The following is a 20,392-nucleotide window of genomic DNA, read 5'->3' on the forward strand; positions in this document are numbered from 1 at the left end:
GGCATGATGACACACAATTGGCCAAGTCAACGAGCCAACAATCCTATTTAAGTCGGCTCTTATGACAGACATGGGATGCACAGGACCTGATCATCAGAATCCTCACAGGGTCCAAATTAAGAAATGCTTCTCTCGTGACACTGTCCAACTTCAGGATCTCTCCATAACCTGATACTTATTAGGCCTTGACATTTAAAACTATCTTAATTGTAAAAGGATATCACTGTCTTTGAATTTGATACATTTTTATAAGCACGTGCAAAATTCCATTTTGGGCATGAATTCAATATGGCTTCTAAAGGATGATTTGTAACATAAATGATCAAACTACATTAAGATGAAGTGCTCTGTTTACACAGCGTGCTAATTAATGCACATCATGTCATGAAACCATCAGAAACTGTACCCTCCATTACAGATATTTCACTGTGAGACCATCATAACTTCCATACTTTTAATATACACTTAAAACAGTATTAAGCAATGTTGAAAACTTGAAAAAAAGTTCAAGGTTCCATTCCATAGAGCCTTCTTAGCGCTAAGATTGTTGTAACTCGCACTAAGACCATCATAGGTCCCATGCTTGTTACATACCCGGTACACATACAACAGTATTAAGCACTGTTGAAAAAACTGAAGTAAGTTCTAGACTCAATTCCACAGAGCCACCAATTTTAACCCAGATCTTCATTGAGAGACAAGCATTGGTTGCTGCAGACCAGTTCTAACCGAGATCTTTATGGTGAGACAAGCATTGGTTGCTGCAGACCAGTTCTAACCCAGATCTTTATGGGGAGACAAGCATTGGTTGCTGCAGACCAGTTCTAACCCTGATCTTCATTGAGAGACAAGCATTGGTTGCTGCAGACCAGTTCTAACCCAGATCTTCATTGGGAGACAGGCATTGATTGCTGCAGACCAGTTCTAACCCAGATCTTTATGGGGAGACAAGCATTGGTTGCTGCAGACCAGTTCTAACCCTGATCTTTATGGGGAGACAGGCATTGGTTGCTGCAGACCAGTTCTAACCCAGATCTTTATGGGGAAACAGGCATTGGTTGCTGCAGACCAGTTCTAACTCAGATCTTCATTGGGAGACAGGCATTGATTGCTGCAGACCAGTTCTAACCCAGATCTTCACATGGAGACAAGCATTGGTTGCTGCAGACCAGTTCTAACTCAGATCTTTACGGGGAGACAAGCATTGGTTGCTGCAGACCAGTTCTAACCCAGATCTTCACATGGAGACAAGCATTGGTTGCTGCAGACCAGTTCTAACTCAGATCTTCACATGGAGACAAGCATTGGTTGCTGCAGACCAGTTCTAACTCAGATCTTTATGGGGAGACAAGCATTGGTTGCTGCAGACCAATTCTAACCCAGATCTTCACAGGGTGAGAGGCATTGGTTGCTGCAGACCAGTTCTAACTCAGATCTTCACAGGGTGAGAGGCATTGGTTGCTGCAGACCAATTCTAACCCAGATCTTCACAGGGTGAGAGGCATTGGTTGCTGCAGACCAATTCTAACCCAGATCTTCACAGGGTGAGAGGCATTGGTTGCTGCAGACCAATTCTAACCCAGATCTGCACAGGGTGAGAGGCATTGGTTGCTGCAGACCAATTCTAACCCAGATCTTCACAGGGTGAGAGGCATTGGTTGCTGCAGACCAATTCTAACCCAGATCTTCACAGGGTGAGAGGCATTGGTTGCTGCAGACCAGGTCCAACTCAGATCTTTATGGGGAGCCAAGCATTGGTTGCTGCAGACCAGTTCTAACTCAGATCTTCACAGGGTGAGAGGCATTGGTTTCTGCAGACCAGTTCTAACTCAGATCTTCACAGGGAGACAGGCATTGGTTGCTGCAGACCAGTCCTAACCCAGATCTTCACAGGGTGAGAGGCATTGGTTGCTGCAGACCAGTTCTAACTCAGATCTTCATTGGGAGACAAGCATTGGTTGCTGCAGACCAGTTCTAACCCAGATCTTTATGGGGAGACAAGCATTGGTTGCTGTAGACCAGTTCTAACTCAGATCTTCACATGGAGACAAGCATTGGTTGCTGCAGACCAGTTCTAACCCAGATCTTTATGGGGAGACAAGCATTGGTTGCTGCAGACCAGTTCTAACCCAGATCTTCACAGGGACACAGGCATTGGTTGCTGCAGACCAGTTCTAACTCAGATCTTCACGAGGGGTATTTAAAACTATCATGACAAATGAAACATATTAATAATGAAAAACACATTGAATACTTTCTTCTACGTATATTCATTTAAATGATCACCACACAGAAGTATTATTGTAAATTTTCGTTCTTTAAATCAATCAATTTCTTGTCTGATTCCAAACAAACCACACAGTCACCTTGGCTGTATGATGTTAAAAGTATTCATATAGTTACTAATAATTCCTCCACTTATGAGCCAAGTCTAGACATTGTACAAATTAAGTCCATAAGCTTTCAAATAGGAGCCCATCACTGTCCAAGTCTCAAATGACAAACCCTTTTTGAGTAATTAACATTTATATTGTATTTATATTATATTTTACAGTCTCTGTCTCTGACAGTCTCTGGGAAACTTCATCTTAAGTTGTGGTAGACTTCTGTGCTGATTATATCTAGTTGAAGGTTAGTGTGATGGGAAGAATTCATTAGCGTTAAACACAGGAACAGGATTTGTGGGTACAAGATGGAGTTTATGTAACAAGCAAGTGATTGAAGAATGACAAAAAGACCCATAGGACTGGTCTTCTTTGCTGAGGAAGACATAGAACAGTGTGTGCACCACATGTTGAACATCAAAACATCCTAATAAAAATTATCAAAAAGACAGAATTCTGCTAAGGGGGGGGGGGGGGGAATGGGATTCTAGAGCTGAGAAGGGGTGAGAATGGGATTCTAGAGGTAAGAAGGGGATGAGAATGAGATGCCAGTGCTGAGAAGGGGATGCAAATGTATTATAAGGTGATGCTAATGCTGATAATGGGCTGATAATGGGATACTAGAGCTTCGAAGGGGATGAAAATGGGATTCTAGAGCTGACAATGGGATTCTAGTGCTGAGAAGGGATGTGAATGGGATGCTAAAGCTGCGAGGGGAGGAGAATGGGATACTAGAGCTGACAATGGGATTCTAGAGCTGAGAGGGGAGGAGAATGGGATACTAGAGCTGACAATGGGATTCTAGAGCTGCGAGGGGAGGAGAATGGGATACTAGAGCTGACAATGGGATGCTAGAGCTGAGAGGGGAGGAGAATGGGATACTAGAGCTGACAATGGGATGCTAGAGCTGAGAGGGGAGGAGAATGGGATACTAGAGCTGACAATGGGATTCTAGAGCTGAGAGGGGATGAGAATGGGATTCTAGTGCTGAGAGGGGAGGAGAATGGAATTCTAGTGCTAAGAGGGGATGAGAATGGGACTCTAGTGCTGAGAGGGGATGAGAATGGGATTCTAGTGCTGAGAGGGGAGGAGAATGGGATGCTGGAGCTGTAAAGAGGATAAGAATGACTTGTTTCTTCTCATGCAACAGAGATATGAGATGAATTATCCTTCAGACATTTGATGTCTTAGTTGAAGAGCATTCAGATGAACTATACTTCCAATCTTCAAGCAGTCTGGATCTCCTTTTTAATCCTCATAATACTTTTAAATTTAAATGGACAAAGTCAGTATTCTTCTCAGCCAGCAGACGTCCAAATGCAAGGACTTTTAAAGTATGTGTAAAACTCTGCCAAGCATTTCCCCGAGTCTACAGTGATAAGCATTCATCAATATTGTTCTTCCTGTTAAAACCATTAGGAGTGTTAGGTTTAACAAAACAAAGTTCCACATGTCAAGAAAACACCTGACTCCAGACAAGGCCTATCTGTGCTGCGCTTAGTCTGGTATCGAGAGAAAGATTTCTAAAAAAAACACTGATATCTTGAACATAAAATCCTCATAAACAACCAATTTCATACTCATTTTTTGATGATTATGGAAAATATATGTTGGGTCTTATCATGGCAGCAATGACGCAGACTGAGAGTGCTGTTGTTTGGATCCTTGCACCAGCTCGTGCTAAACTCTCTGGCTTGTTTTGTGATGGTGCAGTTATGTTAAAATGGCATGGCGTTTTTATTTGTTTGCATAACTTAGTTTTTACATTAACAGATTGTAAGCATCTAAACTTTCATGAGGTTATGATGACCTTGTGGCGTGATGTCTTTTCACAAATACCTTTCACTTATTAAACAACCTTTGACCTTTGGAAGCAAAGACAATATGAAAGTATATACCATGTATGAAACATGTTACAATTGGTTCGAGATGACAAACAGAAAAATGTGAAAAATATTTTCCAGGGAGAAATCAATATGCTGGTACTTTGGTTCCAGTCAGATTTAAGCTGAGAACGAACATAATTTAAGAGTATTTCAGTATTTAACAATAAAACCATCATAACACATCATAACATAATACAATGGAATTCAAACATAAAATTTCATCATGGAAGGTAATCACACTTTCATCTATGTCAAAAGTTATCATTTGAAATATTTGTATACACAAAAGCATTTTCAATATTCTAGAAAATTCTGTCATAACTATAAAGAGAGTGAGTGAATATTGTTTTGTGCCACTTTTAGCAACATTCCAGCAATATCACAGTGGAGGACATCACACATTCTACACATTTTACCCATGTAGGGAATCAAAGCTGGGTCTTCGGAGTGACGAACAAATCTTTTAATGTAAGAGGAAACTAACGGGATCGGGTGGTCAGGCTCGCTGACTTGGTGGGTGCATGTCATCGTATCCCCATTACGTGGATTGATCCTCATGATGTCAATCACTGGATTGTCTGATCCAAACTCGTATTATTTACAGACTGCCAGCATATAGCTGGAATATTGCTGAGTGCAGCGTTAAACAACAAACAAACAAAACATTAGGCTACAATAACTGTTAGGCCGCACATTTTTCACAGGCCCGCCACCCCTACTGAAAAGCAGGTAGAAGAAAAAAATATTTAAAAATAAAAAATTTATTATTCTGTCCCCTGCTCGTAATATAGACCCTCTTATACAAAATAAAATGTATATAAATTCCATTCAAGAAACCAGCTGCAGTTTTAACTCCACACAGAATGACTTTCATATAAATATATAGATGTTTGACATAGCTGTGTATTGTTATTTTTATTTGGTCCAAACTTGTGTGGAAACAAAATTTTAAAAAAAACTTAGGCTTAAAAAAATACAAGAATTGGTTCTCAGGCAATGTTTTTTGAAAATATAGTGCGGGCGGTGTCAATTTTTTTTTTTTTTTTGGTGTGTGTGTTCAAACTAGTATGTAACCAAATAAACAGTTGTGTAACCAGATAAACAATTGTGTACAATCAATCTGGGAAAGGGCCTCCCTACATAAATGTAATACAGTATTTGACTAAAGGATATTTATATATTTTTAAAAAATGGAAATAGAAATGAAATGTGCGGCGAACTTCATGATGATGCGGGCGGTGCCTGAGAACCAAGACTATTTTATTTTTAGCCTTAATACAAAACAGACTTGGGAGACAATTGTTCACCGCACAATAACATCATGGTGCACAGACAGTGTAAGTAGCTCATGATGGTGACCCAGACAAAATACCATTTTTTCACTAAAACGTCAAACTAATACAGGATCCGACTGAATAGTCCACTTGATAGTTTAGTCTTTGAATGTCAATATGATGCCAGCCTGTGGAGCAAATACACACTGTGTACAAACATCATTAAGATCTGTGGACTAGCTGTGCGGCCTTGACAAAAGTATACAACATATATATAGTCTTCTGACTTGTGACATACACAATTGTGCATGTTATATAATATTACCCATAGGGATAATGGTGGAATTATTTTCAGGAATTCTCATTAAGCATTCTTTAATTTTTTGTCATATCAACGAATTATTGCAAATGATTAAAGATGATGTCCTTTATTGTTTATAACATCACAGTGGGTTTTATGTGATGTTCCAATAATACTGCGCTGACAGCTCCGCTAGTGATAAGGAACCCACTTATTTCTTCACTTTCTCGGAAAAAAAGACTACGAATGATATACATGGGTTATTTTCTGAAAATGTTGTATTGTTAAAAAAACAGTTCATCAGTGAATTGTTTAAGCGCTGATGATGTCTAGTCTAAAGTGCATTGTATTGTCCTGAACCATTCTTGTTTTAGTTTTTATCCAATCTACACGTTTCTGTATCTGTGAGGGTATATGTACAATAAAATTTATCTTATCTTTAAAATGCTTACACAAGTCAATCTGCTGGACTCGCACATGTCTTTCTTAAGCCAGTTTCATCAGTCACAGCCTAAGAACTGTTTGTGCATATGGGCCCTGGCCATTCCACGCAGCTACCAGGAATATTTTCCCACCGATCCAAGGCTGGATTTTGTTAAATATTTGTGAGACAAGCTTATCTGGAATAATTACAGAAGATAAGGTTCCAGACTGCTTGGAGAAGGATTGCTCCACACTTAATGAGTCAAGCCGCATGGCCGGACAGGTATCTGTCATTGCCTCATTATAGACCATGATTTGTCAGTGCAGGTCCAGGCTAGAGTGACCTCCCCCTGACCACCTTGACCTCTCCTATCAGGCCTGGCAGCATGTGTAGAGGAATAGGCTTGATCGGGGATGACATTAGATAGTGTGATAAGATATTGGCCATTGTATGTTTGGGGGATAAAGAGTATAATGTGATGGGTCCTAATGGGAGATCAGGAACACTGTAACAGGGGCTATATGGTTTCGAGTTGTTCAAACTGTGAAGGGAGGTAGGACCTGCCCGCAAGGACTGCGTTTTGGTCCTCCCTGTCATGTGCTTGGACGCTTTAGTGTTCAGGAAAAGGTTCCAGATGAAGATTGAACAAGTGAGTATGCAGTGTTTAGTGCTGTTTTCAATGTTTAAAACTTATGTATTTTACTTCTCATAGCTGTTATGAATATGCAGGAATATGAATATGTATCCTTGACAACCAGGTAGAAGAGTAACGTTTTTAAAATTACTGAACAATCTATATATTTGTGTTTATTTTCCACCATAAACTATTTTTTGGATCCTTAGAAAGTTCATAAGAAATTGCACCTTTTTCTCACATGACATTTTTCAAACATTTTCACATTATTCCTTACTATCCATTGTGGACAATGGTAGATCGATTCCCAGTTACAATTTAGTGACATTTCGGTAACATTATAAATGATAATTTGGTTAATGCATTATTATCAGGTATATTATCACTGTTCAAGGAATTGTTTATTTTCTTAATTTGTACAAACCAACAAGTGCAAAGTGAGAAACTCCTAGAAGTAAATCTTTCATTTCACATTGGGGTAGAGGAGTAATTAGACAGATGGGGAATTAGTAATCTACAAACTGGTCGAGTTCAAAAATATGATCATGTATAGCTTCACTTTGTGAGGGCAGTCATCAGCGAGGTGTCATCCCAAAGTGTGCTTATTATCTATCAGAAAACACTTTCACTACCTAATGCTCACTCCTCATTTCAAAAACCTGTCAATCATTCCCCAGCAGCGTGTAATTTACGAGGGCGCGAAGTTCCTCAATTTGGTTCATCTTTGTCTCCATCCACAACCCCATTTCCCCAACCTCATCAGTCCGACAAGGGGGACAAATACACATGACGATTCATGCTTGTAGGAGCATAAAAAACTACCCATCATTGTCACACTCATTTTCTCCAATCTACCCGACAAAGTGCTACATTCATGCATGTGACGAGCCACAAGTACTTGCTCTCAGAGGAACGTTGTGACAGTATTTTTATTTTCCTCTCAGTATCACTGATCCATCCAATTATTCCTAATAATGTGATTTTCTTCCCATTATGTCCTCGTTGGACGCAGGGGCCTCGCCTGTCAGATCGCTATGTATGAAGATTCTCCTTGCATGGCTGATCAGAGGGGAGTGAGAAAATACCAGCTAAACGCTCTACACTAAAGAACTAAGCACTTCTCACTGAACATTGTTGAACACAATAAGGCTAGGCTAGCTGTCAGAATAGTTTGAGATCTAATGATCATCTACACCTTTCTGTATTCTGTTCCTATATCCTTGCTGGTTACACAATACGGCATCATTATTCACGCAAATTCCACGGGATTTCGCGACACGGTTGAGACAAATTATGGTGGCCCTTTTGAATCTAGATAACAGATTAGTTTAAAGCAACAAATTGCGTGAGGTATTGCTTATATAAATATCACTTAAAAACTCCCCATGAATGTCACTTTCAAAACGCATTTTGAGTGGAGTAATGTTTTCAAATTTTCAAAACTGTGACCGCGTTTGATGCTGAATTCAGTCTGCAACAAGTGTTGACATGAGTTTGAAGCAATATTCGCAAACAAAATCGTCTAAATAAAAAGGTATATATAATTTGAAAAAAACCATTCATAATGAAAAGTTACCCATTTATTTAGAATATTGATTTTTCAGTATAAAAAAAATCAACATATTATTCACACAAATAGAAACTATTATTAGCTTTTGATTATTAAAAGAAATATAAAACTATCAGAAATTACAATACCATTAAATCGAAATCACGATACCAGTTTCAAATTACATTCTCATAGAAAATCTAAATAACTTCACACATAAAATTCATTAACAAGCACAATATTATGAATGAAAAATATGTGTCAAGAAATATCATTTAATGCCAAGACCTAATTATGTGAATAGGTTGGTTAGAGCTCCATTTCACACCAGTGGGTAAACAATGACTACCCTGGGCCCACCTGAATGAGTTTTGTTAACTTTCTCAACCCGGCCACCTTCCCATGGTGGGACTTAATGCATTGTGTCAGTTAGGCCATACTTGAATAATTAGCACTCTCTACTTCCACCATTGAGAGCAGGGTTTTACCAGCCTACACTGCCGAAATACTATCCCCGCCAGAGATAGGTGACGGTAGACTTTCCGTGTGCCACCAGAAATGAATTCATTCATAAATCAGCCTGTTTAAGAGTGAAGGCATGTGTGGGTTCTCCACATACACAGGGTATGGAATCTGGATGGACGAGGGCTGAGATAGTGAACTGCTTCACTAAAACATCACTTAGAGGATGCGGAGCTTGGTGAGCAGGGGCCAAAACCCTACAAGTTTGTGATGAAGATGTGGCAGTTTGTCAAACTTTGAATTCTTTCTGGAGACTACCAAGATGTCCTCAACCGAATGAATTGCTACCCTGAATCAAGTCGAATCAGGGATTCTATGGGACAGAATTTTAAGTTTCCTTGATGTGGGATGTTTTTTCTGTTGGTGTTGGTGGACACACTTGTGTGACAGTGGTTAAGTTGCTCCACTGATCGAATGAACAAAACAATGAGGTAAAGGCAACAAAACAGGATGTTTTCATGTTGTTTGTGAACCACAATACCGGGCTCTAAGGGAGACGAGCCTCAGAGGAAAATCTTCATGAGGGAACTTACAAAGTAGGACACCATTCCGATTCACAGGCTATATTCTTCCTCTCCGATAGCAACTATCTGCCGCCCATAGTTACCGTTTATTTAGATGTGCTCAGCGACGATGAGGCAGGCATATCCTGGCCGGAAAATCCAGCAAGTTGAGAATCCGAGGATATGCAATCCAGATTGGGGGAACGTGAGTGTTATACGGATATCGCATCATTCAGAAAACAGGCTGCACTCCACTTATGAGTGACGTACAGGCAGCGTGACAGGTTTTATTGCTGGAGTTTGTGTGGTACATAGTTCATGGCTGTTATTGTGACATTACATACTTAGTTATGGCTCCTAAAGGCTTATTATGTTCAAAATAACACTTGAAATAATGGAGAGTTATTCTCATTGAGATATCTGAAAAAGCTTAAATTTCAAAATGGAAGAGATTTTTTTAGTCTTAATTTTGCTGTAAAAGTCACTTTAAACATGAAAAAGCCATGATTAATATTTTACTATGTATGTTACTTTTATGTAAAGGAATAAGTTCTATCAGTTAATAAGTTTAGGGTTATCAGATTAATTTGTTATTCTTTTTCATATATTTATTCATGTCATGAGCAATGAAATGTATAGGTTCTCATATTGCAAAAATTTACAGCGTACACATAATCTTTGGATATAATATCACTAAAACATGTTTTGAATATAAAACCGTTCAGTGTTAAATCACTTGACATTAAATCTCCTAATATATAATCTGTGAAAAAGGTACATCTGTTTGAACATAGAGGCATTACTTCAAACCAAGCAAGCCACCTCAGAGCTGAGACGAGCTAGGACGAGGAGTAATTGAGAAGGCGAATCTGTAAATGGAGGTCACAGTCTGTCACAAGGTATATCCCCCTCACCAATATCTGCCAGCCATGACCCCTCCCCTCCTCCCCCCTAAAGCTCCCGCTGGTTTGACAGTCTGTGGTCAGGTCAGCCACTGTTCAAGTATACAGGTGTTAAGTTTCATGCAGTAAAAACAATTGCTTCAAATAGTGTATTTTACTGACATTCATAATTATTAAAATCCCCCTTCAGTACATATATATATATAAATGTTTAAACACTATGAATGAAAATAATATGTAATATCTGTATATATAGTGTACATTATGTATATCTACCTCTCATGTTTATAGTTATATTTATTCCATATGTAGATAGTTTGTACCCTGCTTGACGAGGGAGTTCTGTACAATAAAGATTCTTGATTCTTGTACAGTACAGTACAATATAACAAAATAACACCCAAAAAAATAAGAGACAAAAACAAAAGCAAAAAAACCCCAATAAAATACACATTTTTACCAGGGCTCGATTAAGCTATTTAAGACATACACAAGTGCAACCTATTATTGAAAAATGAAATTTTATATTTTAGTCTACATGCACAAAGTGCATGTAAAAAATAATGCAATTTGTGTTTGACTATAACACTTACTGGTCCACACAAAATCGATCTTTCAACAACACGACTTTTATTTACTACATCAGTAATCCAAGTGCTATGTGTAATATCTCCTGCTCGTTCAGGTTAGATGTCCATCAAACCTAGGTACTGCACAATTATGGGCACGTGTTCCTATTATGCTACAGCAGTGTGTCATAAACTTTTGTGACAATGGCAGCAGACAAGCCTGTGTTTCAGAAAGATATTGAACAGCAATAGTTTTTTTCTTCACTGAACTGAAGGTATCAATGGCAATGAATCAAAAGTGGGGTATAAGAAGCTAAATTCCATTTCTGAATTGCACCAGACCAGGGGGATATGTCATCTCCTGATGACTCTTGTTTGATTTATTCTCTAGGTATGTGAGGCAGCCTTTATAACCTAAGCACTGAAATTCTTATTGATGCAATTCATCGGTGCTATGAGTGAGTGAGTGAGTGAGTGAGTGAGTGAGTGAGTGAGTGAGTGAGTTGGGTTCAAGGCCGCTTTGAACAGTATTCCAGTTATATCACAGCTATTGGTGCTAGACCCGTGAAGATCCGGGGTAGAATAGGCCTTCAGCAACCCATGCTTACCATAAAAGGCGACTAACGGGATCGGGTGGTCAGGCTTGCTGACTTGGTTGATGCATGTCATCGTATCCCAAAGACGTGGATCGATGCTCATGATGTCAATCACTGGAATGTCTGGTCCAGACTCGATTATTTACACATCGCCATCATAAAGCTGGAATATTGCTGAGTGTGGCGTTAAACAACAAACCAACCAACCATTGGTGCTATGCATAATTAAACCTGTTGGAGTAGCAAGACTAGGATCCCATTTCTCTGTATGCTATGTTATGAACTTTAACTGATTAATTTACCATTAAAAGACAGAAACTAATATCTAGTAATAATAAAAATGATGACTACAAAATACTATTACCCTGGACACAATTCATTGATTCTAACATGATAATTTTATCAGATATGTGTGTGCTGAATAAAAAATACTATTAACCAGGAAACAAATTCATTGATTGTAATCTGAGTGAGTTGGGTTTAATGCCACTTTGAAAAAAATTCAGTTATATCACGGCATGTTGGTTTGATGTGGGAGAAAAATTTAAATGGGATAATTTTATAAAGGATGTGTATCATGAATAAAATATATTATTACCTTGTAAACCAATTCCCTGATTCTAACATGATTGTTTCACAAAAGAGGTGTATTATAATACAAAAAACAATTACCTAGTAAATCAATTTTCTGATTCTGACAGGAATATTTGAACAGGGAGAATTCCATCAATATAAAATATTTTCTCGTAAACCAATTCACTGCTCAAGGTAACAAATATTGACAGCACTGTCACCACCAATAAATACCATACAGTGATCTAATGCATGTAAACTTTAGACTGGATCTGATGTATATTCTGTTAGTCAATGCGGTTTGCTGTTAGTCAATGCGGTTCATCATGTAACCAATTCATTGATCACATCAAGTTAAATAAAAGGGACAGCTGTTTTATTAAGGGACAGCTGTTTTATTCGTAAACCATCCCATTTGTTTCATCATGTTAACTTTAATTCCACTCAAACCAAATGCCTTGATCCAAATATGCTCAACAAAACTGACATGCTCTTTCTTGTTAGAAATCTCAACTTGGAAGATCAAACAGATCGGTACCAGATAAGACCATTATGTTGATAATTGTTCCTGACATGTTTTGTACTCCATGACCATCTAGGATTCCTAAAAATCACCGATTTGAACTCAATTTTGAAGTTCAGTGACGCGATTAATTGAGATTATGTTCAGAATATCTTCACTTGCACAAACCTTGACATTTTGAACATGCAGGAAATTTCCAACAAACTTGACAATATTCAATGTAAACAGGATTACATCTGGATTCTGATTGGTTGGTTGCTGCGCTTCCTGAAATTCTATTGGGTGGATTGGTTTTAGATAAGTTCAATGTTACAAACACAATGAAGGTGTCCGCCAAGTGAAAACACACTGGCACCAAGAAAAGGACAAGGTATGACAAGGGCCCTTTTCAGAATCTGCTTATTTTAAGAAATGTAAGAAACTTGTTTAGAAAGTTGTCAGATCTGTTAAAATGAATGAGAAGCAGAATTTGTTAAGACTTACAACATAATAATATTTTTAATTAATTATATGACATTTGCTAAATTGTGTCGAAAAGGCATGTTATGAAATTTGAGTAGCAGTAATTCTTTGACCCAAGCTTATTTTCTTAGGAGATCTAGAATACGAGAGTGAAACATATGGAGACAAATAATGTATTTCCTCTATTAGACGCCCGGGCTTCCATTTATTTCGGACAAGCCTTTTACCCGGCATCTATTGGAGGCCAGGCTTCTATTAATACCCCCATTTCACTATGACCACGAATGTCCCGAATCGTCACGAGTCCTCATTATGTAATTTAGGTCCCAAAAAGGGATCATTAATCGTATCAATTGATCGACCCGGCGTCTATTAGAGGCCCGGCGTCTAATAGAGGAAATACGGTACGTCGTGGGTCACAGACTTGTGCACAGTTAGATTTAATCTCGAAGTCAGTTCACTCAAGATTTCAACCATTCTTACATACTTTCTCATATCAGCAGTCTTAAACTTGAAAGTGAAAGACAGAAAAATAAATGTTAGTCATATAATTATGCCTGATCATTTTCATGATAATATTTCAAGTCTTTGTTATCTTCAAATTTGACACTTTCCAAGGCCCCAAGAGCCCCTTTCCTTCCTCTTCTCTTACCTAAGAATATGATCAAATATTCCTTTAAGAATTAAACATTATATATTGCGAAATACTGACTTTGAAATAATAATCCAATTTTGGATACAAATCCTAGTTTCATGGACTGGATACTCAAAAACTGCAAAACTTCTTTTAATGAAGATATGATAAGGAAAACATGATCACATTAATCACTTTTTTCTATCATTGATAAACTGCTAAATGATCTGTTTGAATTTTAGATTTCATATTGATAATAAAAAATGTAGACACTGTGCCAAGTTTTAACTCATCTTTTGAAAGAGTAGATAAGTGAAACATTACACACTTTAATTAACTGGAAAAACATTTTTACTGAAAATATATCGTATTCATGTTATTGAACATAATATTGTTATGCACTGGTCCATTAATGACTCATATTAGATGTAATAAATATTCTAGATTTAATGTTGAATTACAGGTGGATGAGGTGAAATGGGGTTTAACATCGCATCCAAATATAAAGTATCAAGCAAACTTTAGTGTTGGATGAAAAGCCCAAAGTGATTCATGTGTTTTTGACATTTACCATATTGACAAACCATACTGGCATGTCATGGATCTGGGATTCAAACCCAGAATAAGCATCTAAGCAAGATAACACTGACTGCCAGATGTGCCACTTTAGTTGGGCCACCCTTGACCTCCATGAGATCTGTAGCACTTGAGCGATTTTGTTGTTAAGTGGTTGGTTGGTTGGTTTGTTGTTTAACACCGCACTCAGCAATATTCCAGCTATATGACGGCGGTCTGTAAATAATCGAGTCTGGACCAGACAAGCCAGTGATTGACATCATGAGCATCGATCCACGCAATTGCGACAACCAAGTCAGCGAGCCTGACCACCCGATCCCGTTAGTCGCCTTTTACGACAAGCATAGTCACCTTTTACGGCAAGCATGGGTTGCTGAAGACCTATTCTACCCCGGATCTTCACGAGCCTCATATCAACCAACATTATATCCACTGAACATTCTCCTTCAAAACATTCCTTGTCAATATCCATATATACTACTCAAAACAAGTCAAAGACCACCCCACTCTCCTACCCAGAGTTCCATGCGGCCGGCAGCCAGCTAGCATAGTACCTCTGCCACAGGCCAGCGCCATGTGACGATTCGTCACATCTTTCACAGTCCATTCAAGATATTGCATATGCTTTTCATCCGTTTCATGTTTGACAAGTCTACACATTTTCATAAACAAATGTCAAAGAATGGTTAACTTTCATTGAGAAAGTATGCAACTACGTAAAAATCTACTTGTTTTTGCGTAGTTATCCTATGTTTACATTGGTTGTACGGCTCCACGTGCTGTCATCGAAGCCCAACGGAGAGCTAGCGACCCGGTCACTTTGATGCATAAATATATATTGTCATGCAACTCACTGTCGCAGTTGTAGTAGCATATCTATATAGTTATGCAAAACAATATGTAAAGCGCCCCCAAATACTTGCATTAGTCCGTTCTATACTGATTTCTGAAAAAGCGTGTTTGTTTACAAACAAGAGAAAAGTCCGGTCCCGTGATATGCAAATTAGCCTGTGGCAGTGGTGTTATGCTGAGTCACCACTGCGACGGAGTGTGAGACCACCCACAAGTCTGAAAAATATTTATCAAATATTAAGCATTGTGAATATAGAAGGCTAATAACCAAATTTAGATGTGGACAGAATACTCTTGGTATTCAACTTATACGTAGGGGTGTTGCTAATATTGAGGAGGATGCCGTCTTATGTAAACACTGTCATGTAATTGAGGATGAACTTCATGTTATATACAACTGTCCTCTTTATGCAAGGCGGCGGGAAATGTATATCCCAAAGACAGTTAATCATAATTATTTTTGTTTAGAAAGACTCTGTCAAGTATCCAACAACGATGCAATGATAAATTTTGCAAAATTTCTAATCTACGTGTTCTTAACACACACACACAAAAAAAAGTATCAATTAGGTAACTCTTAGATAAATAAAATGTAAACGTATTTTGTACAATGGGTCAAATGGCCTTATACAAATAAATCTGTCTGTCTGTCTGTCTGAATTGGGTGTTCTTTAACTTCTTTTGAGTGGTATATAAGCATTTTCAAATTTATGGGGAATTTTAATGATTTAAAAAAAGGAATCTGTAAATCAGCCAGAGATGAGAATCTAATCCTCCAAAATAATTTAATATCAAATAGGTCATGATAGTTGACAAATCAATCTTTAAATGATATTTTCTCTGTGACTATATATATAATTTTGAATTAAGTTGGATGTATATATTTGTTTTTTCTAATAAGAATATGATTCACATCCAACTTAATTCAAAATTAAATAAATATACATCAAGTAATGCAATGTCTGGGCAATATTGTATATGACCTTATACACAGCTCTGATATTGAAATCTGATCGCAATTACCCAACAAGCAAGGATCTGTTCTCCTCAACATTTCATGACATTTTCCTCCAATACACGCACGAACAAATCCTGGCCTAATAAACAAATAAACAAATCTGGACCACAAGATAGGAAATATTTATTGGGATGTATCCCAAATTATCCTCTGCCCTAGAAATCATAATCAAATATCATGTTTACAGTTCTGTATGAATAAGAGGAGATCCCGATTCAAGAAATATTTCGAAGCAGGTCTCACATTTGAATGCATCTGTCCTAACCGTAGCTATCTTCAACTGATGACATTTAAACAGTCATTCTCCATATTTCACGACTTGCACCAGAGTGCAGGAACACATGTTCAAGATGGCCGACCTACCATTGCACGCCATATTGTCAGGTGCTTGTTTTCATTCCCAAAAAACTATTTGCACAACATTTTTTTGACGTTCAAAATTCAATATTCTGTTTTTATAAACCACTCCCTCGATTATCATTAAATAATCAATGAAGTGAAGATTTAAAGATGTGTAAATACAAGGTATGCCCGAAAAGCAGGACTTTTGAATCACTAATTGGCAAGGGAATTCTGGGTACATTTAGAAAAATATTTTATTTGTAGACATTTAGATACAACAGGACCTCCCAAGATCATGCTTTACACATACAACGCCTACAGAGCTTTTGGTTATCATCCGCAATTAGGTCATAGCGCCATTTTTATACAAAATGTGAAAACTTCATATATATTTTATGATATTGTTCTTTTGGCTTGGTAGAAAGATGAAGAAGAAGCAGACAGATTTCTGAGATCTGCAAAATTTTGTTTGTTTATAACAAATATTACATTTGGGATAACACTTTCCATGTTCTTAGTAAAGAACAGATTCTTGTTTGGGTTGAGTCCCATCTGGGATTCAAACCCATACTGCAAGAGTGAGGCACCTACTCGCCAGCACACAAAGTCAGCGATCCAACCTACTCAGCCACCAAGACTTCCACAAAAAGAAAGTCCGACAACTGGTAGTCTAGATCACGTACTTTGTGTACCCCTCTGACAAGTGTAAATTGTATATTTGTTTGTTTGTTGTTGAAACTCTCACCCAAATTTTCATCTATATGACAGTAGCTTGTAAATAATCAAGTCTGGACCAGACAAACCCGTTTGATATGAGCACCAATCTATGCCTTCAGGGTATGATGACACACAGTCAAGCAAGTCAACAAGTCTTACCACCCGATCCATTAAATCATCTGTTACCATCATATGTTGCGAGGAAACTTGTGAATGTTGTATTATAGCAATAAGTTAGCCTGTAAACGATTGAGTTTGGACCAGACAAACCAGTGACTGATAGATGATACTCTGAATATGATACACTACAGTACCACAAAAAGGCCGTGGATGATATATGCAACATTAAGTGTCTGTGGCCATCACTGACATGGGTACCCGGTAGAAAGCTAGGTGGCAGTATTCAAAATCAAAATGAAAGTCATAAAGTCCTTGTCATAACCCTAATGTCAAATACTAGAGTTTTAGGGGATGCTAGTTTCAAGAAAACCCCTCTATTTCAGACAATGGCTATTGAGATTTCATGGTTGACCACTTCTAACAATTTTTGGTCATTATCCTTTTGTACAGCATGCACAATTCTTTTCACAACCAGCTAAAGCTAAACCCACCCCACCCCAACACACCCCATGCTAAACATCACAAACAAAACCATATTTGCACACAAAGGTAAATAACATTCAGACTTGAAACCGAATTGAAATGATACATTTAAGAAAAAACAAACAAACAAAACAAACAAATCATGTAACATTTTTTAATACTGCACCTCAGCTATCACAATTTCATTCCTACTTTTCGATCGCGCAATAACTTTCATTCCCAATTTTTAATAGTGCAGTAACGACAGGGTCTAAATCCAGAAGTAGGCCCACCTGGGCTTATTTATAAGAGGCTGATGAGACGTGGTAATTACTTCTCCAGTATAGGAGAGCCACGATAAAGCTGCTGATGTATATGCGACAGCTGAGGCATTATGGGAACTGGTTTGGCGTAATTTACAATTGGGCACATGTCGGGTAAGGGGATCCCTGTCAAACACAGGAATGCTGACAAAGTGTACCTGTTTATTCAAACACCTGTTCAATAGGGCCACCTGTGCAAGGAGCTTTGTATGCTCTGTGCAGGGCCATTACTGTAATGCTTCTTGTTGGACGTGAGTTGGCATATGCCTTGCTAACATTTGTACAGTCTTTGTACAGTCGTATAGCTAGAGGTCGTAATGCTTGACATATTACAACAAGCTACACGGGAGTCAGTTATTGGGTATTAAATGGAAGTTAGTTTTGTTACACAACATACCACTTTTGTATTTGCCGTGTTGAAAGAAGACCATACACCCTTACTCCGAAGAATGCAAGAATATTAGATAATTATGACATCTTGAAGGTGACATAATATTTTGTGTGTATGTGTTGACTGTACGGAAGCCTTTTAGGGCCATTTTTTTCTATCTTTTTTTCTTGAAATTTCAAGATATTAACTTGAAATTTCAAGATGTTATGATGAAAACAGACTATTATAAACAATATGTAACCTTGACACAGTTTTCATGACATTGCAAATTGGGCCAAATCATCTTGAAATGACAATAATACTACATCAACTTTGAATTTATAATTGATAATTATATATAACATTGAAAGTGAAGAAATTAATTATCATGAACGTAAAAGAGAAAAACTAACCCAGTAACCTTATATGGACAGTATGAAATACAATGTCTTTAACAGCGCATTCACAACCAGAGACCGTGCTGCATCTTCTTTTACCATTTTCTTCATCATTTTTTTACGTATTAACCTCTTGATTAAATGTGATAAAAAAAGGATAAAATTTGTTCTGTTCAAAAAACTTCACATTCTGACAAATATATTATATATTTTTTATTCATATCTTTATGTGAACTCTTCATACATATTTCTCTGAGCATATAAATAAGTTCAACTTATTTAATACAATGATCTGAGGATATTGAAAATTGCTATAAATGAAAGTAATCACAACAACTCAAATAATTTGCAAATAAATTTCATTGACTTTCCAAAACTCACACAAAAAAACTTTCCAATACTTTAAAAGACAAGGTTTCATAAAAGATGGGAAATATGCGAAAGCAAAATCTGAACACGCAGATGGGCTGTAGAGCACAAGGCAATTTCTATTTTTGATAGTTTCCCCGAGACAAAGAACACCAAGAGGCAGCCCCTTCCAAAGAGGAAACAAAACGGAAAAAATGTGATCATGATAATAAACGTTTTTGCCTCCATTTTGTCTTGCACCAAGAAACAAGGTACAGTTTTGGAGTGCACAATCTGCTGCCATCTCTGGCAATCCACTGACAGCTGAGACCCCATACAGTCTGGGTTCCTTGCCCACGATCACATGACTAAATGCGCCTCATTTGCGTCTGTTGACTCTTTCCCAATCATTTGGATCCGATTTCCTCCCGAATGACTTGTGAAAACATTTCTGTCCTTCAGCTCCTCACAGGGAAGAGGGGCACGGCAAAACTCCAACGGGATCGCTTCTTGTCTTTGAAGTTGATGTTTTGTATTTACTTTACTGTTGTACAAACTTGAGTTGAATAACTGATGGCTTGAATGATCACACTTTAACACATGTATTTTTAGTGTAGATTTGGCCTTTCTGTTTTGCTTGATAATGTAATACGCACACAAACTTAGCCCTTTGTACAAAGGCCGACATTTAATATCTTATTTTCCTATAGGGAGCAAGCAATATTTTCAAATGCTGTTGACCCAGTGACTTGTTCATATCTTTCTGGGAAACATTTGTCTAGTCAGTTTGTGAGTTATTTTAACACCCTGATATCATTTCAAAGGAACACTCCCTCCTGAGAATATCTGAAATTTGAACAGTTTGCCTCAATGAATAATATATAATGTTTCCGAAATGAATGTGTTTGAGGGCATATGGGCATGATTTTAGCAGGGGAAGAGGTCAAAATGCCCCATATATATTTCAAGGAGAATTACTGGAAAGATGTAGAAAATGTTCACCAGCACCCATTACATCAAACTTTCAACCAAACTTCAGGATAAGGAGGTTTAAGCTAGTCTTACATTTAAGCCATGAAATCTTTTATTCTCAGTGTTCCTTGTAACAACAAAAAACAATTCATTCAAAA

General features: G+C 37.7%; 1 protein-coding gene across 4 annotated transcripts in view; it reads left to right on the forward strand.

Moving 5' to 3' along the window:
* The window catches only part of LOC124140510 (frizzled-5-like), a 120,047-nt gene that overhangs the window by 22,074 nt on the left and 77,581 nt on the right, over positions 1 to 20,392 (forward strand). The window contains exons 1-2 of one of the 4 annotated variants that reach the window (XM_046508118.2): positions 8,940 to 9,682; positions 10,272 to 10,376. The exons of 1 other annotated variant lie outside the window; for it this stretch is intronic. The gene's annotated coding sequence lies outside the window, so the exon portion shown is untranslated. Of the gene's footprint in view, positions 1 to 6,900; positions 6,919 to 8,939; positions 9,683 to 10,271; positions 10,377 to 20,392 lie in introns of those variants that run through there. 2 more of the 4 variants (XM_046508122.2, XM_046508120.2) reach the window with 2 other exon arrangements.

Source organism: Haliotis rufescens, unplaced genomic scaffold, assembly GCF_023055435.1.
Source record: "Haliotis rufescens isolate VD_foot unplaced genomic scaffold, xgHalRufe1.0.p SCAF_4, whole genome shotgun sequence".
NCBI lineage: Eukaryota > Metazoa > Mollusca > Gastropoda > Lepetellida > Haliotidae > Haliotis > Haliotis rufescens.